This window comes from Aegilops tauschii, chromosome 2 (assembly GCF_002575655.3).
Source record: "Aegilops tauschii subsp. strangulata cultivar AL8/78 chromosome 2, Aet v6.0, whole genome shotgun sequence".
Classification (NCBI taxonomy): Eukaryota; Viridiplantae; Streptophyta; class Magnoliopsida; order Poales; family Poaceae; genus Aegilops; species Aegilops tauschii.
The window spans coordinates 30,771,806-30,785,883 of NC_053036.3; the positions used below are offsets into that span (position 1 = coordinate 30,771,806).

At 46.0% G+C, this 14,078-nt stretch overlaps 1 pseudogene; it reads right to left on the reverse strand.

The window, feature by feature from the left end:
* Positions 1 to 356: 356 nt before the first annotated feature.
* Positions 357 to 6,239, reverse strand: LOC141040681 (protein FAR-RED IMPAIRED RESPONSE 1-like; annotated as a pseudogene).
* Positions 6,240 to 14,078: the final 7,839 nt, after the last annotated feature.

The window sequence follows — 14,078 nt, forward strand, 5'->3', positions numbered from 1 at the left end:
CTTGCAGACCAGGCACGGGCGTGCCCCTCCATGATTTAATTATTTACCGCACACATTCACAAAGCGTGCCTGTCTTTGTGAATCTGTTCGACGCAGGAAGCACGGTTGTACAGTCATCTTCCCTCTGCAAGCGGCAAAATTTTCCACGGGCACGTTGACAATTAAGTCACTAGAAGATTCAAGGCCCTGCCTCTGCTTTGCAGATGATTCTGCTAAAACGCGGACAAAACCAAGTAAGTGAAGTGATGGCAGAAGCACGACTTTTCAAGAATGAGACACACTGTTCTACATGCCACACAGGCACGACCGTGATTCCATGTGCTTTCGTAGCATGTAAAGACGTGATTCTCTCACAGCAAACGTCATGAACCTACTGCCAGGCCCTATATCCATTTGTGAAACAGAAAAACAAACACAACCGTGACCCGTTCTGTTTGAAATCTTTGCATGACAGAAGCACAGCGTGAAGGCACATGAGGCACGGTTGGACACGCATCGCAAGCACGGTTATTTAAATTACTTACAGACATGCATTCATAACAGAAGAACATGTGTAAGAACAGGCGAGGCACCGTTACCACGAAAGCCACAGTTATGCAGCCCCAGAAGCACGACCCAGATTCTGTGCTTAAAAATGTTTTCGTTCCATAACGGCGGGCGTGACCATGCAACCATGAGAGTCACGGTTGAACACTCACCGGTGGCATGGCCGTGGCTGCCTGTGGCCTTAGGTTATTTTTATCTCTCTGTCACGCAGCAGAGAAGCATGCTTGTATGCTTACAACATCCACGTTCAGAAACCGACGCGGCTGCAGAAAATAACAAGGAAACCTATGCCTTTGATATTTTTCTCCGCTGAGTAAAAAATACATAAAGAAGCAAAAGGCGTTCTTATTTAAATTTGTTTTGTTTCTGCAGCAAATTAACTTACAAGCCGTTCTTATACCCACAACACAAGAAAATAAACAATCGACACCCGCCCGCCCTCCCCACCAATTGCTTGCTATTTCATCGCTCCACGTGCGGCCTTGTTTTTGAATGTTCAGCGATCCATTCTTCCTTCTCGACCCTTGTGCAACCCCACCTTTCTGCGTAGCTATTCAACCTATTTACCTGTAAAATTAATATTCATACATAAAAACAAAGCGAAAGATTGCGGTCGCCACTATTCTTTTGCTTACGTCCTGTTTAAGCTGCATTATTACCTTTTAATTTTTCTATTCGTACAGTTCTCCCGTACCAAAAAGTCTCCACTCAGACCTTTCCTTTCTGAAAATGGACTGTGCAGATTCCGTGCCTTGTCCCGGGCTTCCCTGCACGCATTCTGTGTGCCTGGCTTGTGTGATGTTCGATTCTGGCATAGATGCAAGACTTTGGTGAATGCTCCCTGCTGTCAGTGGGGTCGTTGGAGTTGCTGGCGTATGACGTCTTCCTCCTGGGCTTGGAGTGCATTGTCCTGAGCCGTTTGATGTCCTCGATGGTGTTGTCGGTGTTGTCGGCCATTTCATTGACCTTGCCCTCTTCTCCTCCTGCGATTTCCTCTTCTCCTCTTCAATCCACATCCTCTCCTGGACTTCTGGGTTATCCAGGCAGTTTGTTTTCCTATGACCCTTTACTCTACAACGGCCGCACTTGGATGCAGCTTTGTTGCCTTTTCCTTTCTTCTCAGAACCAGCTTTGATTTGATCTCCTTTTTTCGTGCCCTTTGAGCCACTCATGGGAGGGTTCTTGAGAGTTTTGGCAAGAATGCATGTGTCTGGTTCCTCGGCAAGTGCCGCCATGACTTTTATTTTCATATCTACCATACACTCACGAAGCACACTGTATGCCTTCTCTTTTCTGCAAGCATTTGAACGGATATCCGACAACTCAGCGTAAGCGAGGAAGAATCTCATAGTTTCATCGTCTTGTGCGGTCATGCTATCACCTTGACTTGTAGACAGAACTTTCAGACTCTCTGATAGATTCCTGGTCCATCTGGGGATGACAAAGGATTTTGGAAGTTGATTGATCATGCCTGTTTGGTCCATCACCTTAAGCACATGGCAGCACTGAATGCCATCCCTACTCATTTTCTTGCAGCTGCAACTGTATATTTCTTTTTGCTCATCCACATCTACCCTGAACTCAGACTTGTCAAATTCCTCGCCCGGATATGGTTTCCACACTTTTTCTCCAGGCTCAGTAATCTTTTTAAAAAAATACGCCCTCCCCTTTGTCAGGTCAGAGCACTTGAAGTAAGTCCGGTTCCATAGCTCCATCTGGAATTTCCTAAAAATTTCATTTGTGTATACTTGACTTGCTTGTCTTTCAATCGGAAAACCCGTCTCTAGTGATGGTGCCTTCTCTTCTGTTCGGTGTCTTTTCTTGTCAAGAGTGGCGAGGCAATTTTGCTGAATCATGTGATACGCATCAACAAACCTTTTTATAGTGTCCTTGTGGTCGACGTAATTCTTCCACATTGAATTCGTGCTCTCACTGCGAGTGGTTGTTGACGAGAAAGGATAGAAGCAGTCCTTGAAGTAGGCCGGCACGCAAAAATTTCGGAGTTCCCATAGCATGTTCAGGTGTTTGTTGCCTTCCACCTTGTGCATAGAAATGGCTTCTTTCCAGGCACGATCAAACTCGTCTTGATCTAGTGAGTTTTTGACGATTCGAAATAAATCATCAGACATCCCTGGGTGTTGCGCAAACACTGCTGCATTATTTTCCTTCTGGTTGTTCCTAATATGCCACCAGCAGAACTTGTGCCTCGTTCTCGGAAGAGCTTCCTCTATTGCAGTCTTCATCGCCTGGTCCTGGTCTGTTATTATGTATTTCGGCTCTTTACCTCCCATTGCCTCGACAAACATGCTTAGGAGCCACTTGAATGACCCTATTTTCTCATCCTTCAAAAGACCTACTCCAAACAGGACGGTCGACCCATGGTTGTCGACACCTATAATTGGTGCAAATGGCAAGCCATATATATTCGTAGAGAATGTCGTGTCAAAAGACACGAAATCTCCATATAGATCATAATTCATCTTACACAAGGAGTCTGTCCAGAACAGGCTGCGCACTACATTGTTCTCTGTCTCTTCCACATGGTGGAATCCCGGCCTCCGCCTCTGCATATCGGCAAACAGTTTCATGGTGTCTGCGATATCAGTGCCGCGCTCTGCAGCCCTATCCCGGCATGCAATGTTGCTTATGTCAATCGTGTCGAACATAATTTCTCGCCTCGGTTTCCCCATGGCAGTAAAAATCCGCATAACCTTCCTTGGTTCTAACCTCGCCTTCTGCAGCACTTGTATAAAGAATTTCTCCTGAGGTGTAATCTTCTTATAGCATCTCATGAACTTCAGCATCCAATCAGATGGGTGAAGCTGGTGGTTGTGCTCTAGACGCACGTTCTTCAGATACCATTTCCTCCTATCTGTATCCCTCTTGGCTGTTATTTGGAGTGGGCAGCTTGTCCGGATCAAGCAGTTGTTCCTTCTCTCCTTAACATGTCTCTCAGTTGTTTTATTCTGCCCATCCTTGGTGCACTGAAACACCTGCTTGTCAAGTTGCTGATCATATGTCGATCTTCTGCTCGTTGATCGCTTGGCAGCAAAGCCAGCCTTTCTAGCATATCTTTAGAAAAAGAAAATGCACTCATCCAAAGATCCGAATACCATACCACCTTCTGGTTCGACCGCTTCGGTGACCTCCTGAATCGTTGGGTATATGCCTTCTTTAAACATGTCATCCATTTCTTTCTCTACAATGGTCGGCGGCGCCATTATGATTCTGTCTACCGTGTCTTCGTTCGTCTGATCGCATTCACTTCTGACGACATCAGTTTCATCGCCAACCACAGGTCCACTTACAGCAGAGCTGCTGCTGCTCTGTTGTTTGTCACACGCAGCAGCGTCGTTTCTGCATGGCACGGTCAAATCCATAAATGAGTCTGCCTCTCCACTGTTGCATTGTGCAATGCTGCTACCTGTTTCTCCGGCACTCATGCAACCAAGGGATTGTGCTGCTTCTACCATGCAATCCGTGCTAGCGCTGTACGATACTTGCTGCTGTGAACGTTGCGTTTCCTTCGAAATGGATGGAGAACTATGATATTTCTTTGCCTCATCTGTTATCCCCTCCGCCAAATCCTGAACACATGGCACGAAACAGAATTAGATGTCCAGAGCAGCATATGCATTTTTTTAATTTCTAAACAAAAGATTTATATGACTCATCAGGGCTCATCTGGTATACCAAAACCAGACCCGTGCCTCTTCACTGAGTATAAGCGGTACACCAGATGCACTGTTCACATTACACCCAGCAGCACGAATGTGACCATGCTACACACACATCTGCACAAAGAGGCACAGATGTGCTTCTGTTTACACCATAACCGGAGAGGCACAACAACATCGTATACAAAAGAACAACTGCAGATACAGCCATCCTCCTGTTTTGCACTTTACCCTGTTCTTCCATAAAACTGTTTGTGTGTTGAATTGAAAAAGCATAGTTCCGACGTCACCTTTGTTTTCCCATGCCTCTCTTGTCCAGCAAAACTTGGCGACAACCTCCGTGCATTGGTGATTTCGCTGACGATTCTGAATGCCATCGGAGATCCTTTGGAAGGACCCCTCGTGTTGAACGCCACAGGTGATCCTTTCAAAGGACCTTGCCTTATGTTTTCATCGATCCGTGGACTACCACGATACTTGCTTCCTTGTTCGTACACCTGCGTGTGGAAGATACTACAATTTAAATATAGCAGACGAAAACAAAGAAAAAATTGCTCACAAAAAAATATACATTTGCTTTAAATGTTGTTGGACGTTTGTATATGCTGTCACCTGTATTGCTGTATGGTAGAGTTTATTGCTCCTATGTTGGATTTTGTCGTTGGGCTCTTCTTGCTTGTGCAAACCGTACCGAATCCTTGAACACCAATGCTTTTGTTGCCAATGATCCTTCTGCTTGCATCAAAGGAAATTCTGTTACCCTGTACCTCTTCATTATGACCGCCTACAAACGCTGGGCCGTCACAACGCCCACTCTGCGCCTTTGTGGGCATCTGTGTCTTCAAACCAAAAAATAATTAGAGGCATGTGCGAGTAAAACTTCCACGTACGTTAAAACCAGCGTTTCAAGTTTTCGCCGTTACCTGCACAATCTGCTTAGTGGAGTCTCTGCTGCTTAGAATGCTCCTCTTCGCAGGTGTCTGTTGCACACCATGCTCCTGGTTGGGACGTTTGCCAAGAACTTGTATCTCACTCTTGACTCCAATTATTCCAGCCCGCATGGCATGTGCGTGTTTGGCAGCATCTGCATCCTTGATCTTCTTCTCGTTTTCTAGTAATTTTTTTCTTCCACCTTTCTATACTCAACTGCAGAGTAGATGCACAGGATAAATAGATATTACATCATTCATCCAGGATATATAAATCATTTTTGTTGTTGTTGACAGCAAACGTCCCAGAAATAAAAGACCAAACACTAATGTTCAACTGCCTTACTATTACCTGCCTCCCATAATCCTTGCTGATGTCGTTCAAAGACCGACCGTCCCTGTTGTCCTGACTAGATGACGCACTCCTGAACATCTGCCCGAAAAAGAGACGAAATAAATATAAAGGTTATAAACCTGCAGTATCAGTGTTGAAACATTTCGAAGTCGATCTCAATCTTTCTTACTAACCTTTTACACTTACAACGCAAGAGAGATATATTTTTAGTTCTATATAAGTGACATATATAAATATATACATATATTAATTTTTAATTAAACTACAACCTCAACCAAAGTGAGATCCTCTGATGCTAATTTGCTTGTGCAACACTTAACACAAAGATAACCATGAAACCTAACGAAAGTCACTTGACTGTCGACGACACTGACAAGTGGGCTCTCAGTTACTAATTCCTCTAAGTCTCTCACTAACTTGTGGGGTCGGCCTTATATGAGTCCTACGAGGAGTACCTCCATCTGGGGTGAGAAAATGTGGTACGTGGACTTCAAACTCATACTGACATGCGGGCTCTCAAATAGTTCCTCCAAGTATTTGACTAACTTGTGGGGCCGTCCACAGATGAGTTCCAGATCTCTCTCCATCTAGCATCGGTGGCGACAGGCGAGGCATATTCTGGCTCTCCAAAGGAAAGCCAATCCTGATCCCTCCGCAGAGTTCGCTCGTCACCGAAAAATTATCGGCCTCCTTCATCTCACTCGCCATGGATCTCCTGTTCAGGTAATCCATTGCATCCTCACCATGATTATGCCACCGATTCAACGTTTGAACAAAATAAATTACTGGTGCTAGCAATTCCGCGGGCTGCGTACACACCGCATGTGCGCAACACAGCAGGTGGGGCGCGATTTGAATATCGGTTCCGGATCCAATTATCTTCAGCTGGTCCGTGCTCAAACTGTTGCGCCGTCTTAACAGCAGAAGGGTTATGGATTTAAAATTAGGACTCAGCTGACCTCACTTTAATCATGCCAACTGCATGCTTGCGCCGTGGTTTTGCTAAGTTGAGTTATATCTCTAGCCATGCAAAACTTAAGCACTCTCGTGACCACAGATTATATTAGTTGTAGAGCTCAATGAAACTGCAGTCAAAATTCACTATTCTGATCCCTAACATGAGGACACATGTAAAATTATTTTTATAGATCCGCAATCTATAGAAGAGATCCAAAGGACTTACACTACAGGAAACAGCTATTTTGCCGTCTGCCACGGCGGACGGCAAAGGCACGAACGGCGGACGGCAAAAGGCTCCGGCAAAGTAGGCTACGGTAAACAGCTGCTTTGCCGTCTGCTTCCTGGCGGCTGACGGCAAAGGCCCTTTGCCGTCTGCGGCGGACGACAAAGAGAGCGGACGGCAAAACTTGTGCTCTCAGTCCGTTAAGTGGATAACGGCAGGCCTTTGCCGTCCGCCAGCGGACGGCAAATTTTCTAGTGTCTTTGCCGTCCACCGTATGATGTCATCTACACGTCACCACATGGCAGGCCTTTGCCGTCTGCCGCTGACGGCAAACTCTTTTACTCTTTGCCGTCTGCCACTGTAGGCAAATTGACTAAATGGGTCAGCTCCCAGGAAGCACAGCTAGATGCCACGTGGCCTCTTTGCCGTCGGTGGCAGACGGCAAAGAGCCCGTTGCCGTCGGTGGCAGATGGCAAAGAGCCTGCATATTGGCTCTTTTTTCTGTTTTTTATTAAATCCAACAATTTTCATCACAAATATATATGACATATACAAATATATTTCACAGCAAACATATAAGATATATATGATGTATATGACATAGTTCCATCACATAGATATCCAACATGCAGAGTTCCATCATACATAGTTCCATCACATATGTTCCATCCAACTACCAAGTTCCATCATACATAGCATAGTTCATCCAACTACCAAGATACATGCATAGTTCAGCGATACAAAAGAAACAGAGAAAGGGATAAGGAGCACTCCATCTATGCAAGCTTTCGTCAAGTGAATGAAATCTGCAAAATGAAAAATAAGAAAGTTATAAATAGGTGACTAGAACAAGAAGAAGACTAGAACAAGAAGAGTATGTTATTTATGGGCTAACTTACGTGAAATGGATCATATATGAGCTAACTAAGTTGAAATGGGTCGTTTATGAGCTAACTAAGGTCAAATGGATCGTTTTTGAGGTAACTAAGGTGAAATGGATCGTTTTTTAGCTCACTTAGGTCAAATGGATCATTTATGAGCTAACTTAGTTGAAATGGATCGTTTTTGAGCTAACTTTGTTGAAATGGATCATTTATGAGCTAATTTAGTTGAAATGGATCTTTTTGAGCTAACTTTGTTGAAATGGATCATTTATGAGCTAATTTAGTTGAAATGAATCTTTTTGAGCTAACTTAGGTGAAATGGATCATTTAAGAGCTAATTTAGGTGAAATGGATTGTTTTTTAGCTCACTTAGGTCAAATGGATCATTTATGAGCTAAATTAGTTGAAATGGATCGTTTATGAGATAACCTAGGTAAGATGGGTCATTTTGGAGTTAACCTAGGTGAAATGGGCCATTTTAAAGCTAACGTAGGTAAAATGGATCATTTAGGAGCTAATCTAGGTAAAATGGGTCACTTTTGAGCTAACTTGGATGAACTGCATCATTTATAAGCTAACCTAGGTAAAATGGGTCATTTTGGAGGAAAAGAAGCTAACTCTAGGTCATTATGGTAAGCATATTGGAGGAAATAAAGCTAAGTCTAGGTCTTTATGCATTTGTTAAGCAAAACACTAGAGAAACTTAGTGTGATCAGGGAGGTGTAGGAGCGGGGTGGCTAGTGCCGCTACCTGGAGAAGGATCGTGCGATGCGTTTCTGGAGTTAAGCTGCACCAAAGATCATTTCCAATGTCTCGTTAGCATTATGACACTCAAATGTTAAGACTAGCAAGTAATGTCCATTCAAATTAAACTCACCGTGCTCCCAGGAGCAACCACTGGCATCGGTGGAGCGGGCTGACCGGACTTCTCGCACACAGACTGCACATTTGGTTTTCACAACAGAGTCATACTAGTTAGTAATGAGACTCAAATGTTAAGACTAGCAAGTAATCTGCAGAAGAAACTTACCACAAGGAGCTCGTACATGGCCCTTGCCTGCATGTCATTCCGTGCCCTCTCCTCCTCCATCATCTTCCTCGTCCTCTCCTCCATCTCCCGCTGCCTCTCCGCCGCCTCCGCCAGAAGTTTCTCCGTTCTATCTCTCTCAGTCTGTATAGCAGCCTGCAACACCACTCACATGACCATTTGTAATCATTGATGGAAGCGCACACAATGTAATGGAGAAAGATAACTGAGTACGTATCACTAACCTTGATGGCGAGTTGCACTGGCCGTTCACGAGGCCTTATCTCAGGAGCGGAGCTCGACTGGCGCGCCTTGATCTCCGGGAGAGTGCTAGGACAACGGATAAGTCCATCTCCAATGGCTATGGAGCCATGGGACCTCCCGCCACCAGATATCATCACCAGCTCTGGATCGATGGGACCTTGGCTCGGGTTAAAGTCCTCCCCTTTCCTCGCCTTCCCCTCATCTCTATATCTCACAAGCTTGTTGTGGGAGGAGATGTTGGTGAAGTTGTTTGCATCATCGAGGTCAGACTGAGAGAAAGCCTTGACTTTCTTGAAAGAGGCAGTGTGGGCCATGGCATACAGGTCGTACACCTCTGGCACCTTATCCGCCTTATTGTAGCGTGCCTGAAAGAGAGAAACAATGAAAATTAGTAATTAAAGGGCTCAAGCTAGCATGATGAATGAATTGCATGAATCATGAAGCAAACCACATACCCAGTTGCGCCCGAACTGATATAAGTTGGAGCTGCCTTGATGGTGTGGCACACCTTCCATTTGGGCACGTTTGTCCTTGGCCTCGTTGTGGAGGGCTAGCCATTCTTTTGAGCACCACTCATCGACCAACACCTCCCAACAATCCATCCGATCCGCACACCATCTCGGAGGCGCCTAAGTTAGCAAATAGAAACTTGAGCGCTACGGCTAAGAATTACTAAATGAAGGAACTTAAGTAGAAGGCCTTAAGAATTACCTTCATGTACTGCTCCTTACTCAGGAACTTATCGCGGCACGCCGGCTTGGTCTTCTTGATACCACGCAAGGCGTAGTAGTCTCGAACAGCCTGCACCCGAGCCTCGTGCCGTAAGTTCTGGAGTAGGCGCTTGCAGACGTTCTGGATAACATTTGCCGCGTCCTCCTCGTATCCCTCCTCACACCTGTAGAATGTCTGCAATCAAATGAGACAATATTGATTAGTACAATTAATAACTAGCTAGTTGAAGATTTTTAAATGTGTAAAGGAGAAATTACCCAGAACGTCCTGATCACCATGTCTACCCTCGTGTCGCACACGACACCATCGATAATGACATCCGGCGGGGCCAGGGCAGCCACGTAGTGCTCCCAGCTCAATCCAAGCTCTGGAAGCCGACCCTCACCAGGCAACGTGACAGACCCCGGGAAGTTTTGCCGGCAAAGAACTCCAAGGACGGAGTTGGGCCGGCGGACACTATGATGGTGGTCCCAACCCCTGCAGCATGACAAGGCCAACGCATTAGTTATTTGAAGAAACGTGAATGCAGAAGGTACAAAAATATTAAATGCACTTACGTATCTCTCCCCATCAGGGAAAATCAACCACCTCTGCTCGCGGGTCGCCGGCACGGACGGGAGCCGTGTAGCACCACGCTGGTAGACGGTGCCCCCCTCCTCCTCAAGATCAGTCGGCTCCCCGCCATCATCAGCATGGCCACTCGGCTCCTCGGGCTGATCCGGCCAGGTACCCCATCCGGACGTGTGCTCCTCCGGGGTCTCGTGGGCCGAAGGCCAGTCGACCCGAGGCTCGTGGGCCCAAGACCCGTGGACCGGAGGCTCGTGGACCGGAGTCTGTGTAGCCTCCTCCTCGGACGAGTCCACCCTAGCAGTCACGTGATCGGGTGAAACAGCTGGGGGTGGCGGCGAGGAAGGCGCCGTAGCAGTCACCCTACCTCCTCTCCCGCGACCACGTGCCCCACCTCCTCTCTTCCTACCTCGTCCCCTGCTGGGCACCGCGGTCGACGAAGAAGGGCCCGGCGGTGTGGACATACTGTCCAGCAACGCTCAGCGGAGAGGTGCGTCTGGAATCGAATACCTCAGACCACGCACCGACGAAGAAGGGGCCTTGGCGCGCTCCCGACCAGCGCCCACCATCTTTCAACACCTGCCATGACAAACAGTAAACGAAATTAGTACAACATAAAAAAAAGACCGACATGAATAATAATATGTGTATCACTTAAGTGTATCATCATCAAGTACAACATTAAAAAATTTAATACCTGACACTACTAATAATCTCGATCAGTATCATGAATAAATGCATAATCATCATCATCACTATAATCAGTGACGGGCTCATAGGGTTAAGTGGCATCAACATGTGGAAGGCCACCTTGACGTAATCGGTCAAGCAATGACAGGTCATCCGCAGCAGTAACCTCTTCTTGTTCCGGCTCTTCTTGTTCCTCCTCTGGGGTGATGTCGGATTCACTGTCGCTGTCTACTTCAATGTTTTGGGGGTGAAGTATAGCGGTTCTTGAAACGCTTTTTGGAAAGACGTGTCTCTTGGAAGAATTCTCCTTCATATGTGTCTGGGTTAATGTGAGTTTCATAATCCTCTTCCTTTGGGGGAGATAGTCTAGCACGTGGCGGCACTTCATAAACGACATCCCAACCTTTCAGATTTGGATTAGTTTGGCAGGCCCACGGTAGATAGAATACTTGGGTCGCCTGTTGAGCCGTAATATAGACATCAGCAACATCTAAATGGGTGCTTTGGTTGATTTCAACTAGCCCTATATGTTCATGAGTCCTTCTAGTCTCCTTCGGCTGAAACCAATAACATTTGAAGACTACGACATTCGGTGGGTTTTCACCATAGAATAGAAGTTCATAAATCGCTTCAACTCTCCCATAATACTCGGTACCTCCTTCGCCGATAGCAGATACACAACAATTTGTAGACTTTCGGTCGGCCATAGATAGCTCTTTGCCATAGGTACGGAAGCGATACCCGTTGATGTCGTATTTGTCAAATGAACGGACCTTATAGTCAAAACCATTAGCGACTTGTCTCAATTCGGCGTCCATAGACTCTGAATTAGCCTACAAGTTTAATATGAAAGGATTGTTGCATTACACACAAATTAGCGAATGAAACCGGGATAGCCGCCTACAAATTAGCCTACAAGTCTAATAGAAATTACCGTTTGTTTGAACCAAGAGATGAAACCGGGATAGCCGCCTCCTTGCTTTGCGAGAAGCTCATACTCTTCGACAGAATCCTTTTGGATCACCGCTCCATACGAGAATAAGGCAACGTATCGACTGTATGAAATATCCAGGAATAAGAGCAGTTCAAAGGAAATAGAAGTTGCGAAACTATGTACCGAGAACTTACTCGATGTACGGCCGCACTTCTATCAGGTTGTTGAAGATATACAACGAAATGGTCTGCCATTGTTCGTTATCCAAAGATACTGGATTTGAAACACTGGCTGGTGCGAGATTCCCTTTGAATAGGCTGAGGTTGGATCCACCCTTTTTAGGGTCGTCAGCATTGTACCGAGGCTTCGGATTATGCAAATGATGATTTTTGGCTTCGTAGTGTGCTGTCACGAAGTTTGCCGCCTCCTCAGTGATGAATGCCTCAGCCATCGATGCTTCAATTCTACGTTTATTTTTACATTTTTGTCGAAGCGTCTTCTGCATCCTCTCAGTTGGGTAGCACCAACGATTTTGCACGGGCCCCCCCAATCTTGCCTCGGTCGGGAGATGCAAAATCAAATGTTGCATTGGATTAAAGAAGCCCGGTGGAAAGATCTTCTCTAACTTGCATATCAACTCCGGCGCCAACTCTTCCATTTCTTCTAGCACGCCAGGCGATAGTTCTTTCGCACAAAGAACACGGAAGAAATAGCTGAGTTCTGCCAGTACTAGCCATTCATCCTCAGGGATGAAGCCACGCAACATCACCGGCATTACCCGCTCAATCCATATGTGCCAATCATGACTCTTGAGACCAAATATCTTCAATTTATCAAGACTGGCTCCCCTCTGTAGATTCGCTGCATACCCATCGGGGAACATCAACTGCATTTTCACCCACAAGATAATTTCCCTCATAGCTGGCCTTCCAAGATTGAACCATGCCTTTGGCTTCGTCTAGTTCTGCTTTCCTTTCGGTTCTTTCATGTTTTGTAACGGCCTATCACATAGCGCCTCCAGATCGACTCTAGCCTTAGTATTATCCTTTGACTTCCCATCTATGCCGAACAATGTACCAAAAAGTGCCTCGGCGATATTCTTCTCAGTGTGCATCACGTCGATGTTGTGTGGGCAAAGGAGGTCTTTGAAGTAAGGCAGATCCCATAAGCATGTTTTGTGAGTCCAGGCGTGCTTAGAATTATACCCCTTGAAGTACCCTGGACGCTCTGGATCTGGCTCGAGAGCGTTTAACTGATCCAGGGTCTGTTGGCCTGTCAATGCAGGTGGTGCAGAGTTTTTGACAACTCTACCTCTGATGAAGTTCTTCCTGTCTTTCCTGAACTTATGGCGAGGATTCAGGAACTATCTATGCATGTCGAAGCAAGAAAACTTGCAACCGGCCTGAAGCCAACAAAACTCAAGAGCTCCCTTGCATGTGGGGCACGGGAACCTTCCATGCACACACCAGCCAACGAATAGCGCATACGCCGGCAAGTCATGCGTCGAGTACATGTACCAGACACGCATTATGAAGTTCCGTTTGCTATAGGCATCGTATGTCTTGAACCCATTATCCCAGGCTTCTTGCAATTCGTCCTTAAGCGGTTGCATGTACACATTCATATTTTTCCCCGGATAGTTGGGCCCTGGAATTATCAACGTCAGGAAAATGTTCTTTCTTTGCATAATCTGTCCGGGGGGGAGATTGAGTGGAAAGACAAATACGGGCCAACAACTGTATTGGGCTGCCGTCATACCAAACACACTGAACCCATCCGTGCTGATGCTGACTCGAGGATGCCTCGGATCTGCAGCTTTGTCACCATGTAATTCATCAAAAAATTTCCACGCAACACCATCCGATGTGTGTACAATCATCAGATTCCCATCTGCATCTAGTTCGGTTCTTTTGCCCGTTTTGTGCCATGTCATCTGTCTGGCCGTCTCTTCGACCATGAAAAGACGTTGAAGTCTTGGTACGATTGGCATATACCGAAGAACACTAACGGGGATTTTGGTCTGTGTCTTCTCACCCATACCGTTGTCTACCACAACATACCTGGAAGACTTGCAAATGGGACAATAGTTCAAGTCCGCATAGTCAAGCCTAAACAAGACACATCCTTTCTCACAGGCATGTATCTTATCATAGGGCATCTTTAGTGCACGGAGGATTTTGTCCGACTGGTACAGGTTTGCAGGCATTACATGGCCTTTGGGTAGAAAGCGTCCAAATACTGTCATCATTGCATCGTAGCATTCTCTGCCCAAGTTGAACTGAGCCTTCAG